Raw genomic sequence first — 14,442 nt, forward strand, 5'->3', positions numbered from 1 at the left:
TTGCAGAAAGTCCTACCATATAGCTCACACAGYGGGACCAAAGAAAGGCTTTGTGAGCTGGCAAGACAGGACGTGCTCAAGGTTTTCACACTATTAAAGCTTCACCAGGGAGGGAAGCTACAGCTGAGATGGAGGGGAAGTTTGCTTGGTGGAGCCTACTGCAGAACAGGAGAATGATCTCAGAAAACATCTCAAAATTTGTGATGGCTCTGGCAGGACAGTGTCACTGTCAGATGTTGATGCCAGCAGAACGGTCTGAGCTGATTCAATGTGGGCTGGAGGGGGGGACTTATTTAAATTCTGGTCCCCCAAATCTCTTCCAACCCAACAGCCTCATTTTTGTCTTCTGTTTCTGCTGTCATGTTGGTAAGCTGAATAGTCCATCCTGTTCCCCTTGTGCCTCCATACTACTAAGGAAGAAGGGAAGCTGTTAAACAAGTCGGAGTTACCTGTAATCCTTTGATTCCATGTCCTTTATACCCTACTATCAAGGCCATGTTATCAGCTAGATTTGCTCTTCTTAATTTAGTAAGCTTTTAAAGCCTTTAATCTTATTTGTTTTGGATCTGTGTCTTTCACTGCATTTCTGAAATCAATTGGGACAAAAAATAACAAGTATCACTTGCAAGATGTTGACATGACTGTACAAATGTAATAAAGATGGACAAAAAGTCCAAAGTTGGGTACAGATAGGCAGACAGGATGTCCTGGACACACACATGCATATATCATCTGTATCAGTTCCTGCAGGCAAAGTTGCTCTTATATTTTCCAATCTTAACTTTAATTAGAGTTTTTTTTTTAAAATCTAAATGTTAGGAGGGAAGTTACTAGTGTGCAGTAAATGGAGCGAATGAGAAAGGCTGATCCTATTGTTATAGGTCAGCCAGGACTTGAGAAAGGGACAAGGAACGTTTTTATGTAGTGTCTTAATAGTAGAAAGATTTCTTCAATAAATTCACTGAATCATCTCAGTTTCAGTTTTCCAAAGTGCTTAATGGCTCCAGCTGTTGGTGAGAGGTTTTCCAGTGAATTTTAAAAAGCAACACACATGAACATTGTAGGTTTGCTTTTTTCTTATGTCAAGGTCTTCTAGCTCACCCTGCAGTCATCTTGACAGTTTGTTCTTACTGGAGATAAATGTTCCCAAAATCCAGTGCTATTTAGCCTTGGGAGTTCATTTTAGGTTTGTCTTTTTTTTTGCCCTATCTTTGTGATTTGAGCTCATCAGAATATCACTTCTTCCGCAAAGTTTTAGATTTTTCAGGAAGTGAGTCTGAGGAGGTGTAACTGATGGCTTCAGGTTTTGACATATCAGAATTTTCCCTAAGAAAGAGAGACACTCCCTGCAAAAAATAAATAGAATTGTTTCACCCAGAAACTTAGAAAAATTTCCACTTGGACTATAAAATCCAACCTTAAAACTCTTCTGCATCTCTTTGTCTTTTAACACCAAAAGGACAGGTAGCTGCACAGACAGCTCAAACTCCTGTGCTGCCCTTGTTCAGTGGATGTACACAGCTGCCTTGGATCCCTGAAGATCTGTGTGGGTATCTGCAGCTTAAATACAGACTAAATTTGTGACTTAAACCCCCATATTTACTTTCCTTTTGGCCTGAACTGAGAAAGAGCCTCAGCCAGCACCACTCGCTCACCACTGCACTCCTGTGATTTTCTTTCAAGGCTGATTCCCTACTCGTTGATTCAGCTTTTGATTTCCTGCCAAATGGCTTTGCTTTTTAAGAAGATGCTCTTTGTTTGTCTACTGTGCAAACACCATCAGAGCGGCTAAGACTTTCACTGAAAAAGGTCACTGGTCTTTTCTTGGGGGGAAAAATTGCATTGATTTCCTGAGGTATTTTGGCCAAGCAATAGTTGATAACTTGAGTTCAGGGCAAAGTCACAGCATTGCTATCCCTACAAGACATGAAATAAGGACAAAAATATGATTCCAACTAGTGGAAAAAGCAGAAGGAAATTAGGAAAATCTTATGTCATTTTAAAATATATCTATTTGGGTTTTGAACACAAGTATCTTCAGTTTTTGTTCTTTCAAATAGCAAATACTGGTAAATACTTGGCAATACTAGACACCTGTCTGATCTGTTATCCTACTATTATTATACTATAGTCTTCTATACAATTTCCTTGCTTTTGTAAATAGTGAAAGAATGCTAGGTATAAAGAATACTAAACCCAAGCCCCAGTATGGTGAAAATATTAACAGTGAGTAGAAAACTACCTTCTGTATGCCAGGGCTTGAAAAGCAAGGTGGAGAAGATTTTCGTGGTACAATAAGTCTGCTTTTATCACAGTGACTGTATTTCTAAATAAATATCAATGGTCATAATAGCTGTTTAATTAATTTATCTGAAAAAGAGCAGTTGTTCACTGAGCCACGACTTCACAGCCCCTTAACTGAGGGGCTCGTTCTGCCAGGCACCACGTCCTTGTCTCTTCCTAAAGCACCTCTTGCACTAATGCACACTGCATTCATGAAATCTCATTTTTCTTCAGTAAGTGTTGTCAAGGAAACCTTCCTCGGGGCCTTGTGATCCACAGCTCCTTTCCCAGCATCCCTCGCTGAACCACAGAGGTCAAGAGACTAATTGAACAGGAGGTCTCTGTTTGTCACTTTGTCTCTAAGACATGTTTGGTCATTATGGCCACTGGATACAATAAACCCTGCTTGCAACTCGGTATGGTCCATTTTTTCCTCAGGAGCTGTTTAAACCGCCTTTATTCACACAGACATTAGAGACATCTCCAAAAGTAGACCTTACATCTTTAAATCATTTATGTTTCAGAAGCAACCTTCTGTCACTCTGATGGCTTGCAAGAAAAATGCCTAATGAAAGGCTCCCACAAGGTAGCTGGAGAAGTTACTGTCCCGAGCTGTGAGCCCCAATCCGCTGCTACAGGTCACTGTTCTGTACCAAGGAGCTGGTCCTAGGGTTTTATGCTCCAACAAACATAGTTTCCAGACTGTGCAGTGTGATAAAAGTGATAAAAGTGATCAGACGTGTCTTCTTCCACCCCAGTTAAGGTCCAGCAGACAGGTGGGGAAGACTTAATCCCGCTCAGCACAGTTCAGCACAACTTCTCTGCTTAAACTCAGAGAAATGAGCTGTTAAACAACTCAGTGTTCAGTTCTCACTGCATCTCTTGTCCTTCTGGCTGGGCTCCCTTCTGCTCTGGAATTTCCCCTCCAGGGTCACTGTGCTAGCTGACAACTATGCTCTCAGGAGTGCTGGTGCTTTGACCTTCATCCCTATATGTTCTGCTGCCAATGCTTTTCAGAAACATCCTAGCTACAAAGATACGTAATTATTCAGTCCCACATGCCTGAATGCTGCTTAGTATTCCAGGAAAGGCATGCTCCTTGGTAAACATAAGGGATGAGACCAGCACTGAAATGGTGCAGAAGCCTATTTATTTGTGTCTTGTGATGTAAGGCAGTAGCTGGTAGTACTTCTTCTAGCAAGACTCCATGGTCCATGGTGCCCCACAACATGGAATATGCCTAGCTGCAGCACAAGCATTGCAGCCCCTCTCCTGCTCTGCAGTCCTCTAAATGGAGTGGGCAGCAGTACAGCTGAATTAGCTGGCTTTTGCACATCAGGGTGCAGAGGAGGAAAGAGGTCACCCAGCATGGTCTGTCTGTCTGAAGGTGCTCAGAATACAGCTCCCAGGAAAATGACTGCTTCCTAGGAAGAACGTTTGAGTAAAATTATTGCCTTATTGCCTAAGAATGACAGGTATATCTAGAGGAAGGCCTGTGTTGCCTAAACTTCTCCCAAACTGGGGTCAGCGACATGCCTGGAGAGGTTGTACTCTGTACATCCCACATGGCCTCTGGCCTGTTTGGTTTTCTTGGACCACATCTTGCCCTCAAGGCTATGTTGGACGTGAGTGGTTGCAGATGGATGTCTGTGCAGCAGCATCAGATACCTGAGCTACTCTGTTCCCTTCACTCCCGCTTGTGTCTCCTGATAGCATCTAAGTACTGCATGCTGCTATGATTGCTGATTGCTGAGATTAGCAATCACACTAAATTAATAAGTAGGTGCCTTTGTGATCCAGACAAAAAAGCACTCTGACAAGAATGACAAACTTGTTCTATTTGTAACCTACATCAACACTCAAACCCAAGTTTCCCAAACATAATTAAATTAATCTGTTGCATCCATAATCCACCTTCTCCCGCCCCGGCCCAGCTTTTTCTTCTCCCTCAGTTTCATAGCTCAGCTTTGGCTCTCCAGCTAAAGCCTTGCAACAGAGAAGGAGGCACTGGAATGAAGGGAACGTGACTGTATTGACAACAGATACAAAATAATGAGTTTCCTTCTTCAACAAGTGCCTGAAAGATTTGTTAGCCAGATGCACTGTGAGAGTTGTTAGGCACAGCCTTATCCCAGGCTCTCGCTCCACATTTGTGGCAGTCTCGGCTTTTCCTCACCTGTTGGACAACTTACACTCCTATCTTAGTCCACCTAGTTGGGCTACCTCATACTGATGACCCTGGGCAAATGTCTTTGCTGCTCCCCACAAACAGCGTCCTGGCTTGCTGGAYAACCCTTGCACTAGAGGGGGGACTTTCTCCCACCAGTAGCATGAATTTCACTGTTGAGTCAAGTATATTAAAGATGTACCATTAACTCACCAGCCATTTCCCAGGGGAAATGTGCTACRTTTATGAGGCCATCTAAACACTATAAAGTCTGTGAGGCAGAGCAGTGTTAGAGATGAGCAGGAATTTAATTTTCTAATAGAGAGATTTATTTCCCACCAACAGGGCATTATATTCTGTGATCTCTTCCCTCGCTCAGCCAGGAAAAGCTACCCAAAGTTTGCGTTTGTTCACATGTGGGGGGTGTGGGGAAAAAAGGAAACACCAAAATTAGCAAGGGGCTTGTCCAGACACCATAAAATTTTCCATTCAATAGCGCTGGTGCAATGCAATGCTGGAGAAGGTGGCTGGCTAGAGGGACCCTATACCCTCTGGACCTACTATCTTAAGCATTGTCTGCTTACTTAAAAAAGCCAGCTAACAACTTGGTCTTGGAGCCCTGACATTGAAGGGAGACAGCAAACACATTGATAGGACTTGTCACTGTTTGGGCCAGGACTGCCCAGACTGTCTTCTAGCGCTGCAGCTCTCTGGAGTCTCATGAATGAGGAAGCAGCTGTTTGGCAACAGCTCCCGGGTGCCTGGGAGCTCTCAAGTGCACTAGAAAGACTTAAAAATCATTAAGGGGTTGGATGGAAACTCAAAGAGTATATGAAGCCCATGTGATACCAGTTGGACTTCCCCCAAATTTAGACAAAATTGTTATCCTTGCTATTTTATAGGCACTTATTGCAAACTGCACCTTTATTTTGCTTCTGGTTACCCTGAGGTTGAATTCATGGCCTTAAATATTCTAGTAGCAATTTCCCAAAGAAGGAAGAAACTCTTGCTTCAGGCTCAGAAAGTCAAGCACGGTTCTTCCTCCATCCTGTCCATGCACAGTCCAAGAAAGACTCATTGTGTCAGTGTCACCAAGAACTTCCCCTACCTTTAGCTTTATGGGCAAAACTGTTCACGTTTGATGTCCCCTGCAAATCTAATTCATGGTTGGCATCTCCAGGACTTTCTCCTCATGAAGGCTCAGCTGTGACCTGTGAGTTAGAAAAATGCCTCTCTGAGAACACCTGAAGCTGTTTTTCTCACTCAGGGGAACACAGGCATGGGAGTTTCTTAGTGAACATACAGCATGTCAAGCAAAACCCCGCTTTCCACATAGGTCTGTGTGTCACAGAACTCCTGAAATCAGCAGGCTGCTTTCCAGCGCATGTGCATAAAAGGTCTTTCTGTCACTGGTCTTTTGTAGAAACTCCCTAGGGCCTTGGCTATGCTATTTGAAGCTCCCCCCTCTCCCCTTTGCTTGATGGCCCCGCTCCATGTGCTCCTCACCTCCCTGTCCCCATCCCCATCCCGGCTGAGTCAGCGGCTGCTCTCCCGCTGCCTTGTTCCTGCACATTTTAGTGGGAGCTCTAGCAGCTGATCCCTTTAATTAGGTCACGAATGGATCACGCGTAAAACACTTACGCAGGCCAGGAAGGAAAAACACATGCTAGCTCTGCAACTGGGGTAAAGCTAGGGAGGGGATGGACACCCAAGCTGAAATGACTCTTCAAAACTTTGTCCATAGGAAAGAGCAGAGCCCTGTTTCAGTTTCTGCTCAACAGCCGGGTCCTCCCCTCCCCGACACTGTCACTAAGCAGTAGTGTTGCTTTAATTTCCTCTTGCTCCTGCTGCAATGCCAGATTGCTTGGATATTCGTAAACAGAAGGAGTTTAATGAAAATTATAATTAGAGCCCTGCAGTGCTCTTGCAGGTCGCCTTTACACTGGGCTGCCTATTTACATTACAAATCAGGCTGGTGTCACTGCGGAGTCTACAGCAACAGAAGAGAATTCATTAAAAGGGAAGTGCAGGGTGGGTGAGAAATGGCAAAGGAAAAAAAATGATATTGTTATTATTAATAATCTAGGAAATTGGGATCTGCCATGGTCTTGCTGCAACTTTGCTCCTAGAAGAAAAGCCCATTTGTAATTATCTTGCAGCAGGAGGGAAGAGAGAGTGGCTGCTCAGAAATTTCGATTGGTAATTGCTGTACAAACGGACCCTTCACAGAGCATCTGTTTCTCATGAAAAGCAAAGAGGCAATGAAGACTTTATCTGTCCCACTCGGATACAGAAAAGTGCTCTTAGCACTTCTGCTTCTTCATACATAGCTGTGAAGTTGTGGGGGTCAGGGAAAGACAACATGTGAAGCCAAAGGGATGGATTCCCCATGATTTTATGGCTTTCCCTTCCCGCTTGCCAGGGGCTACATGTGACGCTTTTTGCTCCGTTGTGATACCATGAGCAGCAGCTCCTTAAGAAAGACAGAAGCTGCATTCAGTGAAGCACTTAAGCATCTGCTAACCTGAAGCACAATGTGCATCCAGCTGAAGTCAAGTGCTGAAGCGCTCTGTAAAATCTGGGCCTGAATGAGCGGGAGAGGAGAGCCAGGGAGGAACAACACGGATGCTGTCTGTGGCTGGGTATCGATTCGTCGACACCCAGCTTGGCTCAGCCACACAGACAACCCCAAAGGAGTGTTACCTCCAAATACTGATAAGTCTCCTGGGTTTGGCTCTGTTCCCACTGCTTCCACCAATGTGCTCCAGCTACCGCACGAGTGTTAACGTTCTATTTTCCCATCTCTATTATGGAAATAGGAATAATACCCTCACTTTGCACAGATGATAGTTGGAGACTTAGGTTATGTTTGTAAAAAGCTTCTTTAATATTTCATGCTAATGCATCAGCAGAAACCGTATCATCATTGTAATGGTGGGTTTTTTGGATCTCAGAGTGCCTACAGTGATAAAAAGATGTGGCATTTCAGGTTGGGGACCTTCCATTGCTGATCCCAGCACCAGCCCCTTCACCCTTCCATCCTTTGTCGTGTCGCAAAACAGAGAGGTAAACTCACCCTGCTTCCACGCCTGCATCCCCCACATTTCAGTCCTGCCATGGCTTGTAGATATACAGATATATCTAAATACAGATATACAGACTAAATGCTAGCAACGCCCAGCAAAGGACGCCAAGTGAATTCACCAGCCAGGCACCCCACTGCTGCTTGTTTCAGCTATTAATCTTACCTTGCCCTCCACATTTAGAGAAAGTAACTTTAGTCTAATAAACAGCTGGGAAGTCAGGACAGAGCAGATGAGCTAATACTGCAGAAGTGATCAGATTTATACATCAAAACAGACCCAAGAGACTTTCCCCTCTGCACATCACGGCAATATGCAGACAGTTTTCAGGAAAATTAGAAGCTGGAGGTATTTCAGCAGTTTGGATACAAATGGGCCAAGCAATTTGTTTGCATTTCATATAGGATATCATCAGCATAAAATGACCCAAAACTATGACGGTTGACTTTTAATCATGACTAGTAACAGTGTAGGAATTATCCTGTGCAAAAAAAATAACAACCTAAAATGAAAATGTGTTTATTTCAGTGAAAAAAGGACAAAAGAAAAATTTCCCTTGAAAATTTATAGTTAAAAAAGTAACCATTTTTCAGCTGAAAAATAAATATCAGTGAAGAAATACCGACAAACTTCCATGCCTGTCATCAAAGCATTAAATAAGAGAGAACTGGGGAGAAAATAGCATTTTGGACATGAAAGACATTTAACAATCCAGCTTTTGGTTCCAGTAAAATGCTTTTGACAGGAAGAGTTTTAAATTGGAACAAACAGGAAACAACTATTTTGTTACAAATAGGGACTGTCAGAGGCTTTCAGGCCATTGCAGGAATTTTCCAATAACCACACTCCCCACAAACAACTTCCCTTCTATAGAGTGGCTAGAAAATGAATCAATCACTATGGATTTTCATCTTCTGATTGCTTCACTGGAGGGAAATCAATTGTACTTGAATAATTAATTAATTACCTTAGTAATTACAGGTAACAAATCTAGATTCCATTGCCTCCCTCTAGACCTGTAAACTAGGGATTTTTTTAAGTTTTCCAGTCACGCTGGGAAGCAAAGCCAATTTTGTRTCCCTCCATGGACTGATCCTGACCAAGCTGCCACCCATTTGTCTGGAGTYGCTAATAATCTCAGCACAGCCCCAGCGCTGCGTCCCCAAAGCTCTTGGAGATGGGGGAACACTGACCGGCTCTTTGGCTTCTTCCTTCAGCTGTATCTTCCACTAGAGCATTACAGAAGGGAAAGTAGAGTTCCTGCTCTCTTTYTCTTAAGTCAATAAAAGCAAGAAAACGGAGACACATTAACTGCTCAAACAGATCAAACAAATAAATACCTAAGTACAGCTGAGATCGTGGTAAGTTTAGGCACACACCCGAGGCTGAACTTCAGCATCTCTGCTTCCCTGTTTGATTGAGCAGCTTGTGAAGTGCAATCTGCTCTGGGTCACCGTTAAAGGGTAGCAGCACATCTCTGCTTCAAACAAGATCCAGTGCTAGAAATAAGTGCTTTGGGGCTGAGAGTCCTGGGTTCAAAGCATGAGTATGAACCTTGATGGAGGTCACTAAACTTGTATTTTTCTCATTCTCATCACTACCCAGAGGGGTTTTCCTGTAGAAATCAGCTATGGTGTGCTTGAGAAAGGGTGCTATGTAATGGAAGATCCTCATTAGGGATTTACCAGCAATATAGATTCATACCAAAAACGCTAAGATTTAACAAGTGCTCTGAATTGTATTTACTGCACTGGCCATATTACTTTTTGTGTAACGTTCACTTTGCTTTTGCATTTCAGTCCAAGTAGATGATGAAATGAGACCCATGACATTCACATTAATGCAGGTTAGGCTTTCCAACAGTGTAAATAAGGATTCAGAACCTTTTAAAAAGCGCTATTTTTAAAGGAAATCCTTTTGAGTGAGGGCTGGAATGGCGTTATTTTCCACATGACCAAGCATCAAAAGGAGAGCAGCAGCCCAGTCCATACTCTTATCACCCTCCCTGAGTCACCCACTGGATAGATTTGTCACAATGTGAAATAAGAGCAAGTCCTCAATTTATTATCATTTTCTACTTGTCCTCCTTAATGCAGTTCCTGCCAGGATGAGTTTGCTGTGGGAAAGTGGAATGAAACCAGGCCTTTCAGTTTGCTACTAAATAGGACTGGGGGGAGGCTGCCATGGGGGAGGGAAAATCTTCCTCATTATAAAGGGAAAATGTGCAACACAGAGTTTTCATCGGATGCTGCCCAGCCTTCCAATTAGGAAAGCTGAGACAAACAGTGGCGTTATTATATGTAACTGTTTATACAATGTCACTCAGCCATTGTTTATTTTATGAGCATAATTTATCTCTTCTGTTGTGCTACTCAATTTGTTTGGATTTCCAGTCCGGTCGAGTGTCTCTGTTTTATTGTATACATCTTTTGGCCTCCCACCAACCAACTCTCCAATTAAGTTTCCAAGAGTGTCTCACAATGGCCAGGCCCCTCCTGTGCTTCATTTTTCACATTACATTTGCGTTCCCTTCATTTCTGCGCTATTCTCCCAGATCGGCTCCTGTCCCTCCCCTGCTGACTCGCTGCTCCTCAATGACTCATGGTTTATTCAACAGCAAAGCTGAATTTCTCTTTTCCCTCTCTTTTTCTTTTCCTTTTAAATTAGAGGCTTGTCAATAGATGCCACTTTCGGCAGCTCTGGAGAATGAAGTTCTTTCATGACAAACCTGGACTGGATGACAGCAGTGCAAGAGTTTGGTGACCTTGCACGGACTGAACTCCTAACCACGGGGTGGTAGCTCAGAAGCAGTGCACTCATGAACTCTTGTATCTCCTCTAGCCATGAGAAGGGAACAAAGACTTGCCTTCTATTAACATGTGTTACAAAGCTTCATCCACACATTGCCCAGCGGCTCTGTCTCCCTGCTAACATTATCGTTCCCCTTGCTAGTGTGAGACGATTCTTCGGTCCCCAGAATGACTGCATCTTCAGCCTGTCCCTACACCAAACTTCTTGACCAGTTTTTCCAGGTCTTTTAATCTTCTTGCTTGCAGGTCCGTCTACAAGGATTAGCTCAAATAGAGAAGTGCTAATCCACATTATGGAAATCCTTGTGGCTTCATTAAGTTATTTCAAGGAAGTTTAATCTGGAAAAACACTGGGTTGAACTCCACTATTTTGAGTGATCACAGTACCCATGCATTGCCTTTTTCAATAGTGTAAATACACTGCAGGAGCAAAAGCAGCGTTATTCTCCTTAAGGTAGCAGGCTGTAGCAGTACTCTTTCTGATACAACCTAGCAAAATCCCATTGAATTCTCAGCCCTGGATTACAGTTGAACAAGGATTTTTCTGCTGCATTCCCATTCCCATTCAGTCTGCCAGGACTAGTTTTCCCAAGATTTCTACTAGAAAATCTCTGTAGTGTCTCACCTCCAAACACTGGGACTCCACCTGAAATGCTCTTTGTAAGTTAACATCCAAAACTGTGAGCAAGGAACTTTACCTGGCCATGGGAGCCACCACAAGGAAAAGATTTGGCAGATGTGAAACTTGGGATGCTTTTCATTCAAGGAAAGCATCCTTTGGATGTGTTCTGCAAAGGAGTTTATGCCCTCCACCTCCTGTCACTATGAGATGCTTCAGAATTTCATTGTACTTTAAATGATTCACTCAAGTATCCATTCAGTCCCAGTTCATAGACTGCAGAGCCTTTATTACACAGCCATATATTTAGCACTGGAATAGTTCTCAGCAGTTGTAACAGCTCTGTCATCTAAGGAATAAAACAAAGAGCCATTATTCATCAGAAGGGAGACATAGTCTTTATTGTCTGAAGCCTTGGCAGAGTTTTTATATCACCCTATCTATCCTTTCAGGCTGTCACACAACTCTCAGTTTTAAGCCATTTCAGTGGCAGCCCTCGAAGTCTGAACGCTCCTTTAACTTCTCATGTCTAGCTTCCCAGCTAACGTTGTTTTAAACTGACAGCAGGACTGATCCTGAGCACAATAAAGATGGCCAGTTACTTAAGACCAGGACAGTTAACCTTTTCAGAAAAGCTTGAGGTAGATGTTAGTCTCTGGCTAGGTGAGTTAGGAATGAAAATCATGCAGGATTCCTTAAAAACAGAAGGAAATACAGTTATGAAGAAACAATGGATAAGCTTGTATTTTGTGTACTGATTATATCCAGAAGATCTGGGTTTGGGCTCTGGTTTGATGACAGAAATTTGTGCAGACTAGAGGTTCCAAGAATGCACCAAGCTATGCATTCAAGCTTTTCTTGACCTGGAGCACAGCAACCCTCTCGGGCAGTGTCATGGTTTCCTTCATGTATGTATGCTCAGAATGGAGTCAAAGGCATGCTCCAGATAGGTTCTCTGGATCTAAACACCTGGGGGATTAGTACCTTGAGATGTACTAAGCATGAACCAACCCACTGTCCTGCCTTGAAGCTGCCTGACTTCCTCTGCATCTCTAGGAAAAAGCACTTCCGTTTTCTGGGCCAGAACATGCACTTCTGTGGTGCAAACAAGCCAATTAAATGCAAATGAAGCAGCACCATTCACAAAACCAGCTATCACTTTTTCTCAAGCTTCTGAGAGCATTTGAGAATCTGTTTGTGTCAGCACAAACGCACGATAAAGAGCACGCAGAGAAGATACGTCTGAGAAGGTGCTCTGCGCGGGCCCTCACCAGCTGTCTGCACAGCAAGGCAGGCCCATCCTTCCTTTGAATGTTTCCTCACAGAATAATGAGATGGGAAACTTGAAGACCCAGAATCCTAAAAAGTGGCATACATTTGAAAAAGAATTTCCCTTTCACAGCTTTGTAATTTGTTTTAAGACTGGCAATCACATCTCCAAACCCCCATGCTCACTTTCCCCCACATGCTCAAAAAGCAGAGGGCACATAACAGACCAACTGTGAACTCCCGTCACACTTCTCCCAACACCCACTCTCCTCCCTGCTGAACAGCCAGAAATCCCCCAGGCTAATTAGCTAAACTGTATTCCGAACATATTTAGCATTTCTGAGTAATTAGGATAATCAGATTTCTCCCTTAATTCTGTTCATATACAACATAAGCAGGTGTATTGTCTTTCCCACAATGATATCACAAAAAGCGCGTTGTCTACTGGACTTACGGATGCCAGCCGCCTGTCAGAGCCTGTTCTTATCTCACACACGGAAATCTGCTGCTAACAGATTACTAGTAGCCATGGGAAATTAGGAACTGGGTTTGATTTAGGTAGGTAGCCAACAGTTCAGATATTCATTCAAGCTATCTAAATGTACAAAATCTTCAAACCTGGCCAGAGATTTGGTCTTTCTCTTCCCAGTCACCAGGGAAACACTGCAAGAGTAGTTCTTCCAAGGTACAGTTAAATAGAGGATGTTTGGTGCAGAACCTCAAAGGTGTTTTGGTTTCAGGGGAAGTGTGATAGTTCACTTGAGCTTGATGACTTATGTTTCAGATTGCTGTCATTCTTCACAAGGTTAATCAGCAAATATATCTAGACCTTGGTGCTCTCAGCCTGTTACCTGGTAAACAAATATATATGGTCTCTGCCTCTCCAAGGCCTTTAACCAAAGGTCAAAGCCAGTCAGGCCAGGCCAGTTCTATCTTGTCCTGCTGATGCAGGGGTTTTGGTTCAGGAGGAGTTTCTCTCCAGCCCAGCTTCACTTCATAATTCCTTCTCAAGGGAGCAGGCAAATCTTCTAGGTGCCCATAATTACATTCTTCTTCTGGTCCTTGGAACGTTTGGACTTGGTGCTCCCACCACAGTGGGAATGTTTCCCTCTTAGTGGAGTATGAAGGGTCCAGCATCTCTGAAAGGGGGAAAGGGTACTCCCAAACACCATGGCATGGAGTTAGGCACTTCTGAGTATCTAGATTGTAAGCAATAAGAAAGGAAAGACCCTTGCACATACCTTCCACAAAAGGAAAAACATCTATCTGCTGAACTTCACAGAGGAGAAAAGTTTGCTTGTAGAGTTTAGAGTACATCCCAATATGCTCCCCATATGAAGAAACCATTACAGGACCATTGCCACCAGAAAACAAAACACAGGACAACACTCTTATCGTAGTACTGTAGAAATAATGTCCAAACCTAGTTAATAAGAACAGAACCAACCCGGATTTAGATTCCTACTGATCACCAGGTAGGTTAACCTTCTTAGCACTAAGACTGAGCTCTAGTTACTACAGAGATAATTTTCCGGTAGAGCTGAAGACAGTGACAAACTATTAATTGCAGTGAGGCTGTTTATCCGTGATGGATGAACACCCCATACAGCATTCTATGCACAGTTACACTCAATATTTTTTAAGTTCTGTGTGGGTAATAAAATACTCCATCCCCTTCTTTAGTGCCCTCTATCTCACCCTCCCTGTTCAGCTGAAATGGCACTTACAGATGAACTATCTATCTCCAGGGTATAAAATTTGGAAAAAATAATTCAGCACCAGTCATTTTAATGGGTCCAAGGCTGCTGTCAGGGTCACCACAGACAAAGGACAGGTCCCTGTTCCCCAGAGAGGAGTCACAGGAGGCATGTTCCCAAGTTTGTGTACTCACTACAATTGTGTATTCATCTAAGCACCAGGATTCATTTTTGTTAAGTGTAGTTAGCTCTTGAGGGGAATTTTAACCAAACTCTCCTCAGTAACGTTCGATTCTTGTTCTTTAATGTCTTTCATTAGGATGAGTGGCTGCCCAAGTGCTCAGTAATGAAGGAGAGCATCTTTCTTGTTCACTTGCCAATTTTGACCTATCTTCCTTAGGTCAGCGATGTCCCAAATCCCTCCAGAATGACATAATGATTGTGAATTAGCCTTGGGGAACTGTGCTGAGAAAAGTGATCATGTCACAGAGCAATAGCCTTCTAAACCTCAAAG

This window comes from Apteryx rowi, unplaced genomic scaffold, assembly GCF_003343035.1.
Source record: "Apteryx rowi isolate R43461 unplaced genomic scaffold, aptRow1 scaffold_0, whole genome shotgun sequence".
In the NCBI taxonomy this organism is placed as follows: domain Eukaryota; kingdom Metazoa; phylum Chordata; class Aves; order Apterygiformes; family Apterygidae; genus Apteryx; species Apteryx rowi.